The sequence below is a fragment of the Aethalodelphis obliquidens genome, unplaced genomic scaffold, assembly GCF_003676395.1.
Source record: "Aethalodelphis obliquidens isolate GAN/ISIS:26980383/991018 unplaced genomic scaffold, ASM367639v1 scaffold34, whole genome shotgun sequence".
In the NCBI taxonomy this organism is placed as follows: domain Eukaryota; kingdom Metazoa; phylum Chordata; class Mammalia; order Artiodactyla; family Delphinidae; genus Aethalodelphis; species Aethalodelphis obliquidens.
Genome location: NW_020837978.1, coordinates 6,422,762 through 6,442,816, shown reverse-complemented (window position 1 = coordinate 6,442,816; position 20,055 = coordinate 6,422,762). Strand labels below are relative to the sequence as shown.

At 34.5% G+C, this 20,055-nt stretch overlaps 1 long non-coding RNA gene across 1 annotated transcript; it reads right to left on the bottom strand.

Moving 5' to 3' along the window:
* Nucleotides 1–4,383: 4,383 nt before the first annotated feature.
* Nucleotides 4,384–10,118, bottom strand: LOC113631628 (uncharacterized). The gene is made up of 3 exons (XR_003437455.1): nucleotides 9,953–10,118; nucleotides 6,532–6,633; nucleotides 4,384–4,432 (listed from the first exon to the last, which is right to left on the bottom strand). It is a non-coding gene; the product is annotated as an uncharacterized LOC113631628 (long non-coding RNA).
* Between the last annotated feature and the right edge of the window lie 9,937 nt (nucleotides 10,119–20,055).

Genomic DNA, 20,055 nt, shown 5'->3' with positions numbered 1-20,055 from the left:
AAAGACAGGTGAAGCGGGAGCATCACAGCCAAGATAAGCTTACCTGGGAGAGAAATCACTGGAGTTACAAACAGGTTGGAACAGTTTTATGGTAATTTTTATGAATTATTAGGGACTGAGTTTGGATTCACTTGAGAGTGAGAAATTCCTGGTGGTTGCAGTTTTAGGGGGAGTCCTAAACTCTTTTGTGGTTTTGACCTCAAAGAACTCCACCAAATTCTTACATTAAGAGCCAAGAAAATCGGCTTTGGCAGGAGGAGGAAAAGTAAACTTTGTGAACTATGCCCAGAGTGTTCTCCATAACAAAGCTCCACTTGCCAGGGAACATGTCCTTACCTGGACCATATTCCACACGGAGGAAAGGTACTTTGTGATTCCAGTTTCCTCCCTCCTTCTTGTCTCACCTAAGGGAAGAATGGCTAAGGGAGGAATGAGTGATGGTCACAGCCCAGGGACACAGGCCCCCTAAAAGACTGAGGTTTGGTCATCAGGTTAATAGAATGCCCTCTCTCTGCAACGCCTTGCCACCACACCAACAGGGCTTTGGTATAATAACAGGGCATTGCAATGGGAAGAGCTATAAGACAGCTCTGATCTGAGTTGGGAGTACTTAGAGCTTTTTCAAGGCAGCGGGAAAGACAACAGGATACTAGCAGACTCTGAAGCATTCATTAAACACAGCCCAACTCCCAGCCAGATTAACATAAAACCTCATAAAAACTCAAGCCCTATTTTCCTCAGTTCCTATTACTTGATGAATTATTTCTGACTTTAAATTAAGATTACCAGGCATGTTAAACGTAAGAAAAAAACGTGCTGAAGAGACAAGGCAAGCATCAGAACCAAACCCTGTTTTGACACACATTTTGAATTATCAGAGAAGGAATTTAAAAGAACTATGATTAGTATATTAAGGTTGCTAATGGAAAAGTGGACAACAAGCATAAACAGATGGGTAATGTAGTCAGAAGCAGTAAAAACCTATGAGAATCGAAAGGCAGTGCTAGAAATGAAACCACTATGAAGGAAGAAGGATGTCTTCAGTGAGCTCTGCAGACTGGACATGGCTGAGGAAAGAACCAGTGAGCTTGAACATAGGTCAGTAGAAATTTTACAAACTGAAATGCAAAGAAGAAATAAAATGGAAAAAGAAAAAAACAGAATATAACAGAAAAAAATATGGGAAAATTTCAAAAGATGTAATATATATATATATATATATATATATAATTTGAATTCTAGAAACAGAGGAAAGATAGGAGACCAGAAGAAATATGTGAAGTCATAATGGCCAAGAATTGTCCAAAATTGCCAACAGACGCCAAAGCACAGATCCAGGAAGGTCGGCAAGCAACCAACAGACTAAATACCCAAAACCACATCTAGACATATCATATTCAAATTATAAAGAAAAAAAGGCAAAGAGAAAATTGCGAAAGAAGCCTAGGGTTGGGGATGAAACACCTTACCTATAGAGGAACAAGTCAACACCAACGGCAGCAGCAACAACAACAAAAATACAACACACTTCTCAGAAGCCATGCAAGCAAGAAGCGAGTGGAGTGAAATATTTAAGATGTTGAAAGGAAAAAAAACAACAACACATAAATCTAGATTTCTATATCCAGCAAAATTATCCTTCAAAATGAAGGAGAAATAAAGTCTTTCTCAGATAAATAAAACCTGGAGGAATTCAGCAGCAGGAGAACTGTCCTGCAAGAAAAGTGAAAATTAGTGATTCAGGGAGAAGGAAAATGATATAGGTCAAAAACTAAGAGCTCCATAAAGAAAGGAAGCATTGGAGAATGAATAAATGACGCTAAAATAAAATATTTTTTATTCTTGATATAAAGATCACTGTTCAAGTAATAACACTACAATATATTGAGGGATTATAGCAAATGGGTATCAGGTGAGGTTGAAAACCTGTGTTTCAGCCCTGACCATGGTAAATCACAGAGGCTCCCCTGGCAGCCCAGGCAGGGGAAAGTTGCCCTCCCCGCCCCACACCAGACTTGGTGCACAGCCGGTGTGCCACAGACTCTTAAGGGAGTTGCAGCCAAGGACTCAGGCCCCTCTCCCCAGTCATACTTTTGCATATTTGCTTTCCTAGCCCTGGTGCTTTCGTTCCTAGGTCTTTCTCTCAGAGGCCTTGGACAAAGATCTTCTACAGGCACCTTTATGGAGGCCTCCTTATGGGAGAGGAAGGAAGGGGAAACCTTTTACTACTTTTCACGCCTCTGACCCAGTACTTTTCCACTCCTACCCTTGACCCTGACCCCAGGATCCATACTGCCAGAGACCTTTGTTCAAGGCTCTCTTTTTTTTTTTTGTGGGGGGGGGCGGCATAGCTCATGTGTTACATTAAGAATATGCAGATTATGACCTGCAGACTAAGGAGGTATACCCCCCCAAAGGGGTCAGCAGGTTGGTCCCTCAGCATCTGAGCTCCCACTCTGGGGAAGAGTAAACCTCAGAGCAGTTTTGATTGAAGGTGCAGTTTTTATACACTCACACAAAGGAAGTAAAGTCACAAGATTTATCACTTAGACATCCCAGAAAAGGGGCGTGGGTGTACAGTGAGCCAGGGGAAGGGCAGTCCTCTATCCCAGGTCACAAGCAAGCAAGAGACATAGCTCAGGGTAGCAAGCACCTGTTACTTATAAGGTGGTTGGGGCAGAGGTCACTAACTTTTCATAGGTGGTTCTGTAAGTGTAAGCAGTTATTTTCGAAAGGTGACTCAGGAAAAGCAAAGCAAGACCTTGTTGCAGGAATCCTAAGCTCAGGTCCTTATCTAAATGTCCAGGCTCTGGGTGTGAGCAGGGCTGTCACACTGTGAAATGCTTAGGCAGTAACTCAGAATGGCTGTTTTTTCATCACATTCCCTTGACAGGAGATGAACCCACATCTGTGCTAGTCCACCTGACCGTCCACTGTTCGCAGTTCCATGGAGAAAAACGGAACAGGGGATGTCAGAGCTATCTCCAGTTGTAGCCTCTTGCTTATACCATCTCAAGTAAGTTATTAAAGGCTTAACTCATTTATCTTGAGCTTGTTGCTTTAATTGGCTACTCCAACATCTGGCAGCTCAGCTTTCTCCCAGCACAGTTGAGCTCCCGGTGGATGGAAAGGACGGGTATAAAACGAATGACACAAATATCATACAGGGAAAGAGGGATGAATGGGAACATTGTGTTACAAGGTATCTTTACTACAACTGAAGAAGTAGAGTGTTTTTTGAAGTTACAATTAGATTTTACAAACTATAAGGCGGCCACTGAAAGAAATTTTTTAAGAAGTATAATGATATGCTGAGAGAAGATAAAACAATCATATAAAATGATCAATTAAAACCACAGAAAGTATAGTAAAAAGGAAGGAAGAAAAAACAAAAGCAACAAATATAAAAGAGTTACAAACATGGTAGATATTAATTTAACTATATCAACTTTACATGTGAATGATCTAAATGTATCCATTTAAAGACAGAGATAGTCACAATGAATAGAAGAAAAATAAGGACTGAACTATATGCTGTACACCAAAGCAAACAGACAAAAAAAAAAACATTTCAAATAAAATGACAGATTCAAAGAAAAGGAAATGAGAGAGATATACTATGCTAACACTAACTGAAAGAAAAAAAAAACTAAAGAGGAATATTTATTTCATACAAAACAAATTCCAGAGCAAGAAAAATTGTGAGGGATAAATAGATCCATAATGATAAAGATGTCAGTTCCCCCCAAAATAATTCAATTATCTTTAATGTGTATGCACCTAGCAGCAGAACATCAAAATATGTGAGGGAGAGGCTGATGGGACAGAAAAAAGAAACAGAAACATCAACTATTATATTTGGAGACCCCCCTTTTAGCAACTGAGAAATTAAGCAGGCAGAAAATCAGTAAGGATGGTTGACCTGAATAGCACTACCAATCAATGTAACCTAAATGACATTTATAGAATGAACGTTGTAACAGCAGAATACATATTCCTCTCAAGTTTGCATGGAACATTCGCCAAATTAAGCATCCTGAGTGATAAAACACACTTTAGCAAAATTCAACAAACAGAAATCATGCAGAGTATATTTTCAGACCACAAAGGAATTAAAGTAAAAATCGGCAACAGAATGATAATTGGAAAATCCCTAAATATTTGGAGATTGGACAACACCCTTGTAAATAATACACGATCCAAAGAAGAAATTGCAGGAGAAATTTTAAAATATTTTGAAGTAGGGGCTTCCCTGGTGGTGCAGTGGTTGAGAGTCCGCCTGCCGATGCAGGGGACACGGGTTCGTGCCCCAGTCCGGGAAGATCCCACATGCCACGGAGCAGCTGGGCCCGTGAGCCGTGGTCGCTGAGCCTGCACGTCCGGAGCCTGTGCTCCGCAACGGGAGAGGCCACAACAGTGAGAGGCCTGCGTACTACAAAAAAAAAAAAAAATTTTGAAGTAAATAAAAATACATCTCATAACGTATGGGATGCAAAAATAGCAGTTCATAGAGGGAAATTTATAGTATTGCATGTATTCGTTAGAAAGAGAAAAGACCTGAAATCAATAACCTAAGCTTCTCCCTTAGAGAATAAGAGGAAGAAGAGCAATTAAATTGAAAACAAAAAACAATAGAGAATAGCAATAAAAATAAAAGCTGGTTCTTTGAAAGGACTGATAAATTGGATAAACCTCTAGCCAGGCAAACCAAGAAAAAGAGAAAAAAAGACACAAATTACCAATATGAGAAGTGAAATAAGGTCCAACACTGCTGATCCCAGAGACATAAAAGAATAATAAAGGAATAATATGAACAACTCATCTCAATATTTGGTAAGTTAGATGAGATGGACCAGTACCTTGAAAGACAAAAACTACGAAGTCACAAACAAAGTGAAGTAGATTATCTAAATAGGAGCATACACATTTAAAAAATTGAATCAGTAATTAATAACTCTCTAAAAGAAAGCACCAGGCCCTGATGGTTTCAGTGGAAAATTCTACCAAACATTTAAGGAAGAAATGACAGCAATTCTCTATAATCTCTGAGAAAACACAAGCAGAGGGAACACTTCCTAACACAATCTATGTAGCCAGTAACATCCTAATAGCAAAAACAGAAAAAGATGTCCCCCACAAGGAAAACAAATCAGTTTCTTCCATGACCATAGATGCAAAAATATCAACAAGATATTAACAAATGAAATCCAGCAACATATAAAAATGACAATATACCTTGACCAAGTAAGAGTTATCCCAGGAAGGCAAAGTTGGATTAACACTAATAATTAATATAATACACCACAGTAATAAAATAAAAGGCAAATCCACATGGTGATCAAAATTGATTCAGAAAAATAAGTTGATAGAGACCAAAATCTTTTCATGATAAAAACACGCAAGAAACTGGAAGTGGATAGACCCATCTTTAACCAGATGAAGGGCATCTGTACAAACTCACAGCTAACATCGTACTGAATGGTGAAAGACTGAATGCTTTATTCTTAAGATCAGAAACAATAATAAATGTGATACATTGCATTGATAGAAGGAAAGCTAAAAATCACAGGATCATCTCAACAGATGCAGAAAAAACATTTGACAAAATTCACCATCGATTCATGATAAAAACTCAACAAACTAGGTAGAGAGAGAACATATTTCAACATTATAGAGTCCATATATGACAAACCCACAGCTAACATCAAACTCAGAGGTGATACCTTGAAAGCTTTGCCTCTAAAATCAGTCACAAGAAAAGGGTGCCCACTTTTACCACTCTTATTCAACATAGTACTGGAATTCTTACCCAGGTCAATCAGGTAAGTTAAGTATGGATTTTCCATATGACTCAGAAATTCTTCTTCTGGGCACTTAACCAAGAGAAAGGAAAGCATATGTCTACACAAAAACATGTATGTGAATTGCCAAAGCATCATTATTTGTAACAGCTAGAATTTGGAAACAGCCCAAATGACCATCAACTGGTAAATATATTAAAAAACTGGGGGTATATTCATAAACATGAAATACTATTCCAAAATAAAAAGTAATATGATATTAACATATGTAAAGCATGATTGAATTTCACAAACATGATGCTATGTGAAAGAAGTCAAACGTAAAACATCACATACTGTATAATTATCAATACATTGATATGAAGTTCTAGAAAAGGCAAAACTATACAGTGAGAAAGAAGGTAAGTCCTCACCTGGGATCAAGAGTGGAAAAGGGGGATCAAGTGCAAAGGAACAGAGGGAAACTGTAGGGTGAGGGAACTGTTCTATTCCTAATTGTGGTGGCGGTTAAGTTGTTGTACAAATTACCAAAATTCATCAAAATGTACACTTAGAATGTTGAATTTTAATATATATGCAAACGATGCATTAATAAAAAAGTGAATAAATGAAATATAAAATATATAAATATTTTCACATAAATAAATATCTCCCCATTTAATTTCACATAAATAAATATCTCCCCAGTTAATTGCATAAATTAAATATCTCCCCAGTTAATTGCACTTACCTTCTATGTGATATAGTAGCAGATGGTCTAATTGATGAGAGACATCTCTCTGTCACTGTGTTGTAATGCTCACAGCACCACATATTCTCTTAAAGTTTAGATCTAATGTCACAAAAGAAAGCAAACTCTATCAATTATTTCTACTTCTCATACTTATTTAACTCATAGTCTCAAATTAAGAAGTCCAAGGCCAAGATGTTTATAGTTTTAAACAGCAGTAGCCAATGTAATTGATGCATTAGCAAGATAATGTGGCAGAATTTGTAAGAAATACAAATATTTAACAACTGATCTCTTATCCAAACGATCTGACAATCTACTGCTGGCAAACAGATGTGAGCATTGCTACCTATATATTGTAGTATATAATATGTATGTTAATACAATCAAGATATGGACTAATTTACAACTGTAGGGAAGATTGATGAAGTTTGAATTTTAATTGAGCCTAGAAGTGTTGGTGGGATTTAACCTAGACAAGGAAGATCATTCCAGATAGAGGAAGCATTGTGAGAAAATCCCAAAGGTTTATTTCATAATATTCGCCTAGGCAATGATGTTTTGCTTGGTGTGGGTGAAGCAGAGAAAGACAAAATTAGTACGTATGAGAAGATAGCCTAAAACCTGAAGATAAGCAGAATTTATTGTTATGGTAAGAACTTTAGAACTTTTGATGTAGGCGTTGAAACCATGTAGCTTTGGGAGAAGGGTTGGCATACTCAACATGATCAAATCCATATTCTCAGAAAAGGAGAAGGTTAGGCATACTCAACATGATCAAGTCCGTATTCTCAGGAAAGGAGAAGGATGAATTGCAGCAAAAAAAACAAAAAAGAAGTTAGAGAAAAGAGTTAGGAGACTTGAATAAGAAGAGCTACCGTGGAAATGGGCAGTTTGGTAACTATGCTGATTAAATCTAAGGGTGCAGGCTAGGAAGAAGTTAATGGATAACACAAATATTTCTAATCTAGGTGAGAATTAATTTATCAATTAGGACATCTTTGGTCCGATTAAAGAGATAAAGTTTACACATATGAAAAATTAAATAGCAAGGTAAGAAATGAATTTTTAATTGCATCTCATATGATCCTATAGAGTTGTAGCTCCTACCTTTAGACCCAGCTCTGACCTCAGCAAGTTCCTATTAAAATAACAATGTAGTGCCTACTTTACAGAGTGGTAATTTTAATCATTATCTTATTCTAGTAACAACCCCAAGATTAACAAAATCATGAACTTAACAAAATTGAGATACAGTACTTTTAGTTACTTTGCCAATTGATTAGACATGCACTGTGGTTAAATATCTGTGATTAAAGATTTTCCTTCAGCAAAAATTATAGACTTTTGTAATAACTTACAAATCCAAAAGTTTTCTCTGTGTACACTTTCAAAATTAGATTTTCCCCTTTATATGAGAAGAATGCTAACAGCATCCTCAAATTTTCTTAAAGGTTTGAGTCCTATGTATTTTCAGATATATATACATTATGTGCTTGTAAAAAAAAAAAGTTATCTTCTAGAAAGGAAAAAGGATGAGGAAAACCCTCCAGAGAGATAATTAATAGAGAAATGGTCCCACGAGTTCCAGTGGGCTCCCTCTCTTTTTGCTCTCTGATATACCTCTTAGCAGGGCAATGTTTATTCTTCTGAATCTGTAAATAAACCTATCATGTTAGATCCTGTAATTATATTGCACATTGATTAAATTTACAAAGTCATATATTTATTTCTATGTTAAAGTTTCTAAAGCACTTGTGCACTGTTATACCACTTCATTTATGTGCACACTATTTGTCTTTAAGTGATAAGACTTAGTGATTATATGGCATTGTCGATTTTTTGTATTTTCTAAAATAATCATAAACAACTTTTATAAGTATAATAAATACTATTAAAATTGAATATTTAAATATTTATAATAAGCACAAGTTTTTAATTAAAGCAGACTTACAACCTTTTTAATGTGAATTATTATATTTAATTGAAGCTATATTCAGCAGTTTATAGATAGAAGAAAAAGTTGAAGGAATAAATATATTACTTAACATCCCCAAATAGTAAGGTTCAAAAGAGCCAATTGAGAATGGAGTTTGCCTCTCCTTGTTGTCACAAAAAAAATAAGGAAGGAAGAAGGGAGAAAGGAAGGAAGGGGGGAGAGAGAGAGAAGAGAGAAATCAGAGACAGAAAAGAGACTGAAGAGAGAGGGAGGGAGGAAAAGGAAAGGCAGTAGGAAGAATGAAAAAAATAACTTTGAAGATAATAGTTTAGGGAATAAAAACTGAATAAATAAATAGAAAAATCAATCAGAATGGTGGCTGCAAACATAAAAGAAATCCCATCAAATTTGTAGGATATGAGTACAGTATGAATGAAATAGAAGTCACAACATAAAGAAGTCTGCGTCAGAAGATATCACATGGCAAGAATACTGGGAATCTCCAGTCTTAAAACCAGTAGAAAGAACCAGTGAGCAAGTGTGAGAAATAAGGGTGGAAACAAGAAGGTAATTAAAGGTCTATGTAAGAAAAACTGACCCCCCCCCATCCTACAACAGCCCTCACCCATTCACCTACCCTGGTGTACAGAACACAAGAATGGAATTTACTCTCAGACAAGAAATTAGAAGACTCTTCTCTGAAGCTGTTGAACAAACTAAACAGAACTGTCACAGTTAGTGTGGGTGGTGGACATATTTACCACCCGTTCCCCATCTACTCACTAAGTAAAAGCCAACCACTGGCGAAATGCTGCCCATGTTTACAGAGATCCCAAATCAGCTCTCTTACTGCCTCAATTTAAAACATGAATGGAAAATCAAGGAACTTGTCCCGTAGCAAGAAAGAGAAGGACCAAAATAAATAGAAAAACTAACAAAAATTAAACAAGTCAGAAAAATAAAGTTTTAAATCACTAATTAGTATGATCAGGGAGAGTCAAGAGGATGTTTCATTCATAAATAAAAGTAGAACGCTATCAAAAAGAAACAATAAAAGACAAGATGTTTTTGAAAATAAAATAATAAGTGTCAAAATTTTAAAAATTGAATTCAAGGATTGCAAAATAAAATTGAGAAAATCCCCAGAATATAATGCAAAAGACTAATAAAAGACATTTTGAGAGAAAAGATAAGCCATGGGAAAGGCCAGTATCTGCATAATAAGTCCAGAAATAGAGAATTTAAAAATGGAGAAAAAAAATTATCAAAGAAATAACAGCAAAAAAACCCAAAAAACAGAATTCAGAAGAATAGTAAGTAGAATCCATTGAAATCCACTAGAATTTTTTCACATCCGGGCATGTAGGACTTAGACCCTACTGCATGAACCTCCCCCAACCCCCTTGCAGACAATAACTATAAAACCTGGACTAACAGACAGTGAAGAGAGCAGATATATTCTGGCAGAAAACCCATGCTTACCAGGAGGAGGAAGGCAGAAGGTGGTACAAATAATTACCATCTTTGAGGAGCTATGCTAGTCCTTTGGGCAAACAGCAGTGGCAGGGAATGCACATGGGAAATCCCAAAATCCTTCTGGCCGGGGAAGCAGAACAATGAAACCTGGATACTATGAACATTGAAGAGTGTGGGGGAAACACCAGAAGGGAAAGAGCTGGATCCAGAATCCCCAAACTCTGTCTTACTCACATTGCTGACTCATATCTGAACTATGCACGCATAGAACAGAATCACAGCACTTTAAACAAAGAAAAAAATGTTTGAACTATGATCTGTGTTCCTGTTCTGAAGGTTGCTATCCTGAATACTTAACATAAGCAGGCAGATTTTGGTGGAGTGGAAACTTGCTTGGAGGTGCACTGATGTGGAGCTTAGTTTCTCTCTTTGCAGTTTTTCCTTGAGGCTAAGAACAGAGAACACACAGCAAAGGCAAGAGCATACATGTGAATATTCTATTCTTCCTGGTCTGATAAACAAGAAAAGAGATGCCAAGAAACGTGAATGCTGAAGAGCGTGAGGAATCTAATAGGAAAAGAGTCGGAGGAAGGATTGCTAAAGCAGTTTAATCTCAGACATAAAAGCTACTTGCTACTATTATATATGGAATGGATAAAAAACAAAAGTCCTACTGTAGAGCACAGAGAACTATATTCAATATCCTGTGATAAACCATAATGGAAAAGAATACAAAAAGAATGTATATGTATGTATAACTTAATCACTTCACTGTACAGCAGAAATTAACACAACATTGTAAATCAACAATACTCCAATAAAAAAACAAAAAAGTATTTGCTAAGACAAAAGGAAAAAAATACTTATCACAGAAAAATAACAAAATCCAGTATTCTCTTAATTTAGCATTAATGTGTATGATACAATTCAAAATTACCACAAAGTGAGAGAGTAGCATGGACATATATACACTACCAAATGTAAACTAGATAGCTAGTGGGAAGCAGCCGCATAGCACAGGGAGATCAGCTCGGTGCTTTGTGACGACCTAGAGGGGTGGGATAGGGAGGGTGGGAGTGAGGCTCAAGAGGGAGGGGTTACAGGGATATATGTATACATACAGCTGATTCACTTTGTTGTACAGCAGAAACTAATACAACATTGTAAAGTAATTATACTCCAATAAAGATATTTAAAAAAAAATTACCCAACATGTGAAGAACTAAGAAAATAGAATACATTCCAAAGAGATAAGAAAATCATTTGAGTCCAACCCAAGATAAACCAGATGTTGCAACAAAAACTTAAAAGCAGCTACTAAAAACCAGTATGGATGTTTCTCAAAAAACTAAAAATAGAACTACCATATGACTCAGCAATTCCACTCCTGGGTATGTATCCAAAAGAAATGAAAACAGTAAGTTGAAAAGATACACCCCAGTGTTCATAGCAGCATTATTTACAATTGCCAAGGTATGGAAGCAACCTAAGTGTCCATCAACAGATGAATGAATAAAGAAGATGTGAAACACACACACACACACACACACACACACACACACACACACACATATACATATATAACGGAATATTACTTAGCCATAAAAATGAATGAAATTTTGCCATTAGCAGCAACATGGATGAACTTGGAGGTCATTATGCTAAGTGAAATAAATCAGAGAGAGAAAGACAAATTCCACTTATATGTGGAATCTAAAAAAATACAACAAACTAGTGAATGCAACAAAAAAGAAGCAGACTTATATGGAGAACAAAGGGGAAGGGGAGAGGGGCAATACAAGGATAAGGGTAAGGGGGGAGGGGCAAAAAAGGGTTATAGGATTATATGAAATCATGTGTGTGAAACTTTTGAAAATTGTAAAGCACTATAGAATTTAAAGACTCTTTCATTCAATGAAAGAAAAAAAAAGTATCCTCAAAGATGTAAAATAAAACATGTCTTCCATGCATGCAAATCTCAGTAGTAAGAGGTCTCAGCAGAGAAATAGAAGCAACAATAAAGAACCAAATGAAAATATCAGTAATAAGAAATAAAATTCTGAAAAAATTTACTGGATTAACTTAACGAAATGGATATGACAAAGAAAAGAGTAAGTGAACTTAAGATAGAAAAATAAACGTTACCCAGAGTGAAAAAAAGAAGAAAAAAACCCAGAATAACTCAGGGGCCTGCTTGGATAATATCAGATAGTCAGATATATGTGTCATGGGAAATTCAGAAGGAGAAAAGAGAAAGAATAGAGGAAATATTTCTCAAGAAACAATAGCTGAATATTTATATATTAAGCTGAAGGTCAATGTATTTTTTAAAGTTCTAATAAATCAATTTTTAATTCAATATCAAACAAAATCAGTCAAATCACATTAAATGATATTGCCACAAAAGGAAATAACAAACAGGAGAGTATGTTCATCCTTACTTGCAAAAGTAGAAATGCAAATAAAAACAATACTAAATACTTTTTGAAATATTTTAATATGTAAAATATCTTGGGTTGACAAGAAAAACAGGAAAACCAGCACACTCATATTGGGTTAATTTCTCTCAAGAAAATAAATGCACCATTTATTTTCTTGAGAGAAAGGATAAATAATGTCAGCAGACAATAATAAAGACTCTTTATTATGGCTACACAGCGAAACAGATTAGTTATAACTGGAGGTGGGATGTGGGTTAATTTTTCTCTGTTTAAAAAAATTATGCGATAATTGTATATTTCGTATATTTATACAATATTATGTATTGTATAATTTGTATATTTTTTGTATATAATTTGTATATATATTTTTTGTTTATTTTTGTATAAAATTTGGTTTTTTGTCATACAACAAAAACAAGTGTGTTTTTTAAACAGTAAATCAATTAAGAAATCATCTATGTTTATAACATATGTAAGATAAGATGATTAACCCATAGAGATAGCACTCCTCTTGTTTCTTCAACTCACACAGACATACCTTTTGTTTTTTGTTTCTTTCTAAGCCAGTTAGGAACATAGCACGGGAAGGCAAGGGCCCCAAAGAATAGTCCATTGATATTGTAACTGATAACTCTGGAAAGTCACCTAGTACCATCCCTTTCATTAGCTCTCAGAGTCAAAGCATGTTAAACATGTTATCTCTCATGGAAAATGTAGAAACTTATTTGACCTGAAATCCTAGAGTCAGTAACAATTCCAAAAGATGTTTGCTGCTAAGGTGAAGTTAAAGGATGATTTTTGAAAGATGCAGTCTAAGCAATTTTGGAATTAATAAAGGATTAGGCTAAGACTATTTATCTGTAAACATATTTTTAAAAAATTTTATGTCTCATCTTTAATATAAGGCCTATTATTAATCTATTTTGCATTTAAATTTCTTTTAGAATAATAAAAATTATGGCTACTTTTAAAGTAAAAAAATTTGTTTCTATTTTAGATTACTTCTTGAAAACTAGACATTACCTTATTTTAGGCTTATAGACTAAACCTCACCAGGAAGACTCTATGGCTACATTCACTGAATGGTTGCAAAGAGGTTATCAAAGAGAAAGGGTCTTTATGTATCAGGGAAGTGGTTGAAAACATGCACATGAAACAGGAAACCCAAAGTATTGTTGTAGTTAGTAGTCATTCCATAGTCTGGAAAATTCTATTATATAGATAGTTTGTTGTATACGTGATTGATAACATAGTAAGCAAATTATTCATATATATGTGTCATTTTGAAATATCCTAAGATATTATAGTTAAACAAAGTTAAAGGCAAGTATAAATATAGTACTTTCAGGATTGTATACTTGTATATCAAGAAATGTGGGTGAAGGAATACAATGTTAAGAAGGCTAAACTTCTTAAGAATTGTTATCCAGCAATTCCACTTCTGGATATATATCCAAAGGAAATGAAAACAGGATATTGAAGAGATATAAGCAGTCCCATGTTTATTGCAGCATTATTCGCAAGAGCCAAGATAGGAAAACAACCTGTGCCCATCAACAGATGAATGGATGAAGAAGACATGATGTACATATATAATGAAGTATTATCAAGCCATGAGAAAGAAGGAAATCCTGCCATTTTTATCAACATGGGTGGACCTTGAAGGCATTATGCTTAGTGAGGTAAGTCAGTGAAAGACAAATACTTTATGGTATCACTTATGTGTGGAACCTAAAAAAGCCTAACTTGCAAAAACAGAGAGTAGAATGATGGCTGCCAGGGGCTAGGAGGTGGGGAAATTGGGGAAATGCTGTTTAAGGATACAAACTTGCAACCATTAGATAAATAAGTTCTGGAGATCTAATGCACAGCATAGTGATTATAGACAAGTCTATATTGTACAAACAAGTTTGTACTATAAACTTCAAAGTTGCTAAGAGACTAGATCTTAATTGTTCCCACCACAAAAAAGGTAATGACATAATAGAGGTGTGAGTTACCATTACAGTGGTAATTATAGTGCAATATATAAATATAGCAAACCAACACTTTGTACACATCAAACTTACAAAATGCACATGTCAATTATGTCTCAATAAAAATAAATGTTAAAAAGTAGGCTATAGATAAATTATGAAATAATTTGCATAAAAATATTGTTCAGGATGCAGCTCAAAATATTTTAGTAAACTCTAAGATAGCTATTAGGATAAAGTATTTAAAAACTTAAATAAAAAAATAAAGATGCTATGTATAATTAATATTTAGAAAATGAGTTCCATATCAATTATTTACTTACAGAGAAACTGCTATCAAACTTCCTTATGAACTAGGCATATATATATGAACCATAGTACATTGGCTTGTTTACTCCAATGATTTTTTTTCTGTGTAATAGGATTATACATTCTCATTCATTGATGTATGACTTGCCAATTCATTCTGCGATAAAAAATATATGTACCCATCTCTTTGAGAATGACGTTACATGCTTTGCTCAATTTGGACGTGAAGTACTAGAGTTGTTTGCTGACTAATACCTAGACAGCCAGGTTCAAATGGAAACAAGTATTTCATTTTCTTATTTCAAACAATTTGGTGGACAGACTCTAAGGAGGGCCTCATGATCCCACCTTCTGATGTCCGTTCCTTTGTGTAATCCCTCACCCCCTTAAATGTAGGCAGGACCTGTGACATGTAAAAATAAAATACAGCAAAGGTGATAGGATGTCCCTCCTATGATTGCCTTATAAGACTCCATCTTGCTAGCAGATTGGTTCTTGAGACTGTTTCTCTTGCTGGATTTGAAGAAGTTAGTGGCCAGTGTTAGGAGGCTCACGTGTCAAGAAGCCAATGCTTGACACTAATCTCTAAGGGAAGTTTCAAGCTTCCAGCCAGCAAGAGGCGAGGTCCCTCAGACTTATAGTCACAAGGAAATGAATTCCTCTTACATCAGCCTGAGTGAGAGTGGAAGCAAACTCTTTCCCCAGTCAAGCTGTGAGATGAGAACTTAGCCCTGGCCAGCACTTTGATTGAAGCCTTGCAGTAGACTCCTCTAAACCATGCCTAGACTCCTGAGGTGATAAATGTGTCTGTGATTATAAGTTTCTAAGTTTGTGGTAATGTGTTATAGTGATAGAAAAATCATACACAAGAGTCAAATCTGAAATAATGTGTATGTGTGTGTGTGTGTGTGTGTGTGTGTGTAAATATGGAATATAGTACAATGGACAGGATTTTTCAAAAATTCTGTGAAACATACCTCTGTCTATTCTCTCTCTCCCTATCTACCTAGAAAAACATGCACACACCCAGAGAGAGAGAGAGAGAGAGAGAGATTAAACTTATAATCATTAGTCATTAAGATCAATGGCTTCCCACTTAGGGTTGTAGAATTTTGCAGAGTTCCCTTGGAACCCTGAGCGACTGAGTGTGAGATGGGAAACAGCAATTACAAAGAGACAAGGCTCTTGCTTTCCCCATATTATCTTTTCTGATTGAGTTACTAACAATAAAATTAAACTATTTATTTAAAAGAGTTTTATTATCTAGTATTGTTGTTAGAAAATAGTTCATAATTATAATTCTTAAATTATAAATGATGTGCCAGTAAGTTTCATTTAGATATTTTGCCTATCTTGCATAAAATCTATGTTGTACAACTTGAGATAGTCATAAAGATTTTATAAAGACCATGTACTTATAAGTGAAAACTGCTAAAACTAATCTTACATTTTATCTTATAAATTAATATGACCGTGAAAAGAGCCCTCGATAACTATAGAACAACATCTGCTTATTTGGACAGCATGTAATCATCTCGGTATTTTCACTGTGTAGTCATTGTTTACTGATAACAAAAGTTATACATCAGGAAAGTATCTTTGAAAGTCATTACTAGGGCATTTTAAGAACACACCACATTAAATGCACTTGATTTTCCATGAGTTGATATTTCTGCACTTTAAAATATTGCAGACAATAGTCTTTGATGATTTTAATCACAGAAAATCAGAGATATTTGAAGGACCATTGCTAAGGCGGAAAGGCCAGATCTGTATGTCATTAGTTCAGCCTCTAAAATAGATCAAAGAGGCATCCAAAAATGAACTGCTATTTACTGCTCTGAAGGCAGTCATGGTATTCAGCTGACCACAATGTAAACTTTTCTCCAGCTGCGTGAAATGAACGTTATAGTTACAAACAATTATTGAGTTCTAGTAAGGAAGGAAAATGCGATGAAATTTTAGTGGCACTTATTGTTATCTTTCCAAACATAACTCTTAAGAATGAAGTCGAATTTCATAAATCAATCACTTAAAAAATAAATTCATTTAAATTTCCTCAGTTCTGTCCTTTAAGATTGAATTTTTGACTGTTTTCCAAATCCCCCAAAATAACAATAACAACAAAAACAATTAAGGAGTGTTCTATGTTGGCACTGTTTGGTAATCCCATTAGTATCCAAAAAACCAGTGAGGTAATAAAACCACTTCCATTTATTACACTTTCTTAATGCTGTTGATTTTTGTAGGTTGAGCTTATATCTAGCATCTTGATGAACTCATACAGATTCTATACTTATCATTGATTTGTGTGTGGGGGGGTTCCCTACGTAGAAATGTCTGTCAAAAATAACAATTTTTCATTTTCCTTTCCATTCACTATACTTTTATTTCTTTTTTTCTTTTTTAGTTTCACTGGCTAAGATCTCTAGTAGAATGATCAATGATAGGAGGGATTCGTATTGTGCTTGCCTTTAATATAGATATTTCTCAAATTCTGTCATTAAGAAAAATGATACCTACTAATGTTTACTGAATATATTTTATTCAGATGATGAAAGGTCTCTCTCTGTTTCACTTTATTGGGAGGATATTTTTATGAACAGGTATTGCATTTTATGCTTTTTATTTATTTTCTGCATCTACTGCAACTATTACTGTTGGTTTGCTGTCTTTTTAACCATTGCTGTCGTTGTAAGTTGAACCATTTTAACTTTACTGGTATAATTTCTATTAGGTCACATTTTATTATTTGAAATCACCTCTAGAATTTCCATTGATCTTATAAAATGAGGCATATAGATTTATTTATTTAGTCTATATTCTCAAATAGTCTGAATTAGGGATTGTCTGTGGCTTGAAAACATTGTACAGTTCCACTGTAAAATCATCTGGTCACTTTTAAGGGTTTATGGGTAGGGTATTTTTCAATAGTCATTTTCATTCCTTAAATATACTTGGATATTCAGTTTTTCTTCTTTTATCATTTTGAGACATTTTATTTTTCTAGAAAATTGTCATTTAATTTTTGCTTTCAAATACAATGGCATTAAGTTCTCCATAGTAGTATATATATTTTCACTCTCATTTGTAATTATAGCTAATTTTATTTTCATCTTAATATATTTATTTCAACCATGTTTTCCTTGATCAGTGTTCCCAATTTGTCTGTTTTAAGTTCTTTCAAAGATTTATCTTTTGTATTCTTGATAAGTTTTAGTATATGTTTTATGTTTCTTCTTTAATTATTATTTTACTTTAATATTATTTCAATTTATTTGAATTAATTTATTAATTTGTGCTCTTTTTACGGTTTCTTGGTATAGATGCTAGCATAATAATGTTGTCTTTCTTTGTTTTTTTAATTAAATGCATTAAGGACACAAATTCTCATATAAGTGCTTTTTTGCTTGTCTCCCACAAGTTTTGAGTTATATGCTTTTCCTGTCATTCAGTCTGAAAAATTCTATAACGTATGCAAGTTTTATTCTTAATTGTATAAATTCTTTAGAATGATGCTTTTAGTTTTAAAATATAGGGTTATATTTCAACTACCTTTTTGAAGTTAGTTTCTGAATGAATTGTATTATGACCAGAAGGGGGATCTACATAATATAAGTCTGATTGACACTTCCTTTGTGGCCAGTCACATGACAATTGTTGTAAATGACTCCATGTGTAGTTGAAAAGGATGATTTTTTTTCTGGATATAAGAGTCTACATAGATCTATTAGAACAGGCTTTTTCAACATGATAATTGAATTTTTAAAGTATATCTCATTTAAGTTTACTTGACTTTCTGAAAGAGAAGTATTAAATTTAACATTTTGATTAAGACCTTTGCAATTTTCTCCTGTATTTTTGTTAATTAATACTTTATATATTTTTGAGGCTATGTTGTTTGATTTATTTTAATTCCTGTATTGATGTAGTTTGGGGCCACATTTTTCCTTTTATGAGAAGAAAGATTTTCATTGGTTTCTGTATTGTTTTCCTGTAGCTACTGTAACAAATTAGCACACATTTGGTGGCTTAAGACAACAATTTATTCTCTCACAGTTCTGGAGCTCAGAAGTCCAAAATCAGTATCACTGGGTCAAATCAAGGTGTTGGCAGGGCCACACTCCCTTCAGGGGTTCTAGAAGAGAATACTTTCCTTGCAGCTTCTGGTGGCTGCCAGTAGTCCTTGGCTTGTGGCTGAATCACTCCAATCTCTGCTTCTATTTCCCCCTTGCCTCCTCCTTTTCTGTCTGTGTTAAAATCCCCTCTACATGTCTCTTATAAATACGTTCCTGATGGCATTTATGGCTCACCTGGTTAATCTAGGATAATCTCCCCATCTCAAGATCATTAACTTAATCACACTGCAAAGTCTATTTCACTATATAAAATAACATTCACAGGATTCAGGGATTAAGTCCTGGATACCTTTTAGAGAACATTTTTAGCATACTCCAGTTTCTTTTGATTTTTTAAAAAGTTCTGATTTTGTCACTTTAATATTGCTGTACCAATGTTCCTTTGATTTTTTATTTCACCGATACAGCTTTCTCATACCTTTATTTCATATTGTGTCACTTTGTTTTAGTTATAGCTCTTACAAGAGTATTTTCACTTCCGTTTATGTCTCTATGTTTTAATTGCTGAGTTTTATCTGTATACATTCATTGTGATTACTATTCTTTTAGATATTTGAGTTATTTTCGTTTCTCTTCCCTCCTCCTCTCACCTCTCATTCTCACCCACTCTGGCTTGATTGATTTTTGTCTGATTTCAATTTTTCCATATTGGTTTGAAACATATATGGTGTATCTTTTTTTTCAGGGTTATATATAAGTGTTTAAACTTGTATCTTCCAATACCTAGAGTTAGTATCTACATCATTCCCAAAATTAAAAATTTCAGCATGCTTTTACTGTCCTTTTCTTATTTTTTTCTTTTTTTCTTTTCTCATTTCCTTCTCTTCTTGTCCCAAATCAGAAATTATAGTTCTAGATTATCATTAAAAAATAGATAATTTTAAAAGTAGGTATTCCACTAATTATTATTCACTATTGCATCTTCTATCTTCTTATTTTCTCCTGGATTGCTTTTCTTCTTCCTGAGAATATATTCTAGTAAACCCTCAGAGATCTGTGGGTGGTAAAGTTTCTAAATTCCTATTAGTGTGAAAATACTATTTTGCCTTTACATTAAAATGATAGTTGCATGAATAAAAATTTTACACCTCAGTTTATTGTGCTTTCTGAGTACTGTATAACTGATTTGGCAGTATTTTATTAGCATGTTTACTTCTATAATCATTCTGGAACATTGACTTTATCTTTGCAGTATGTGTCAGGCTTATGTAGCTATGAATTATGAATTAGGCAGCATTCAATTT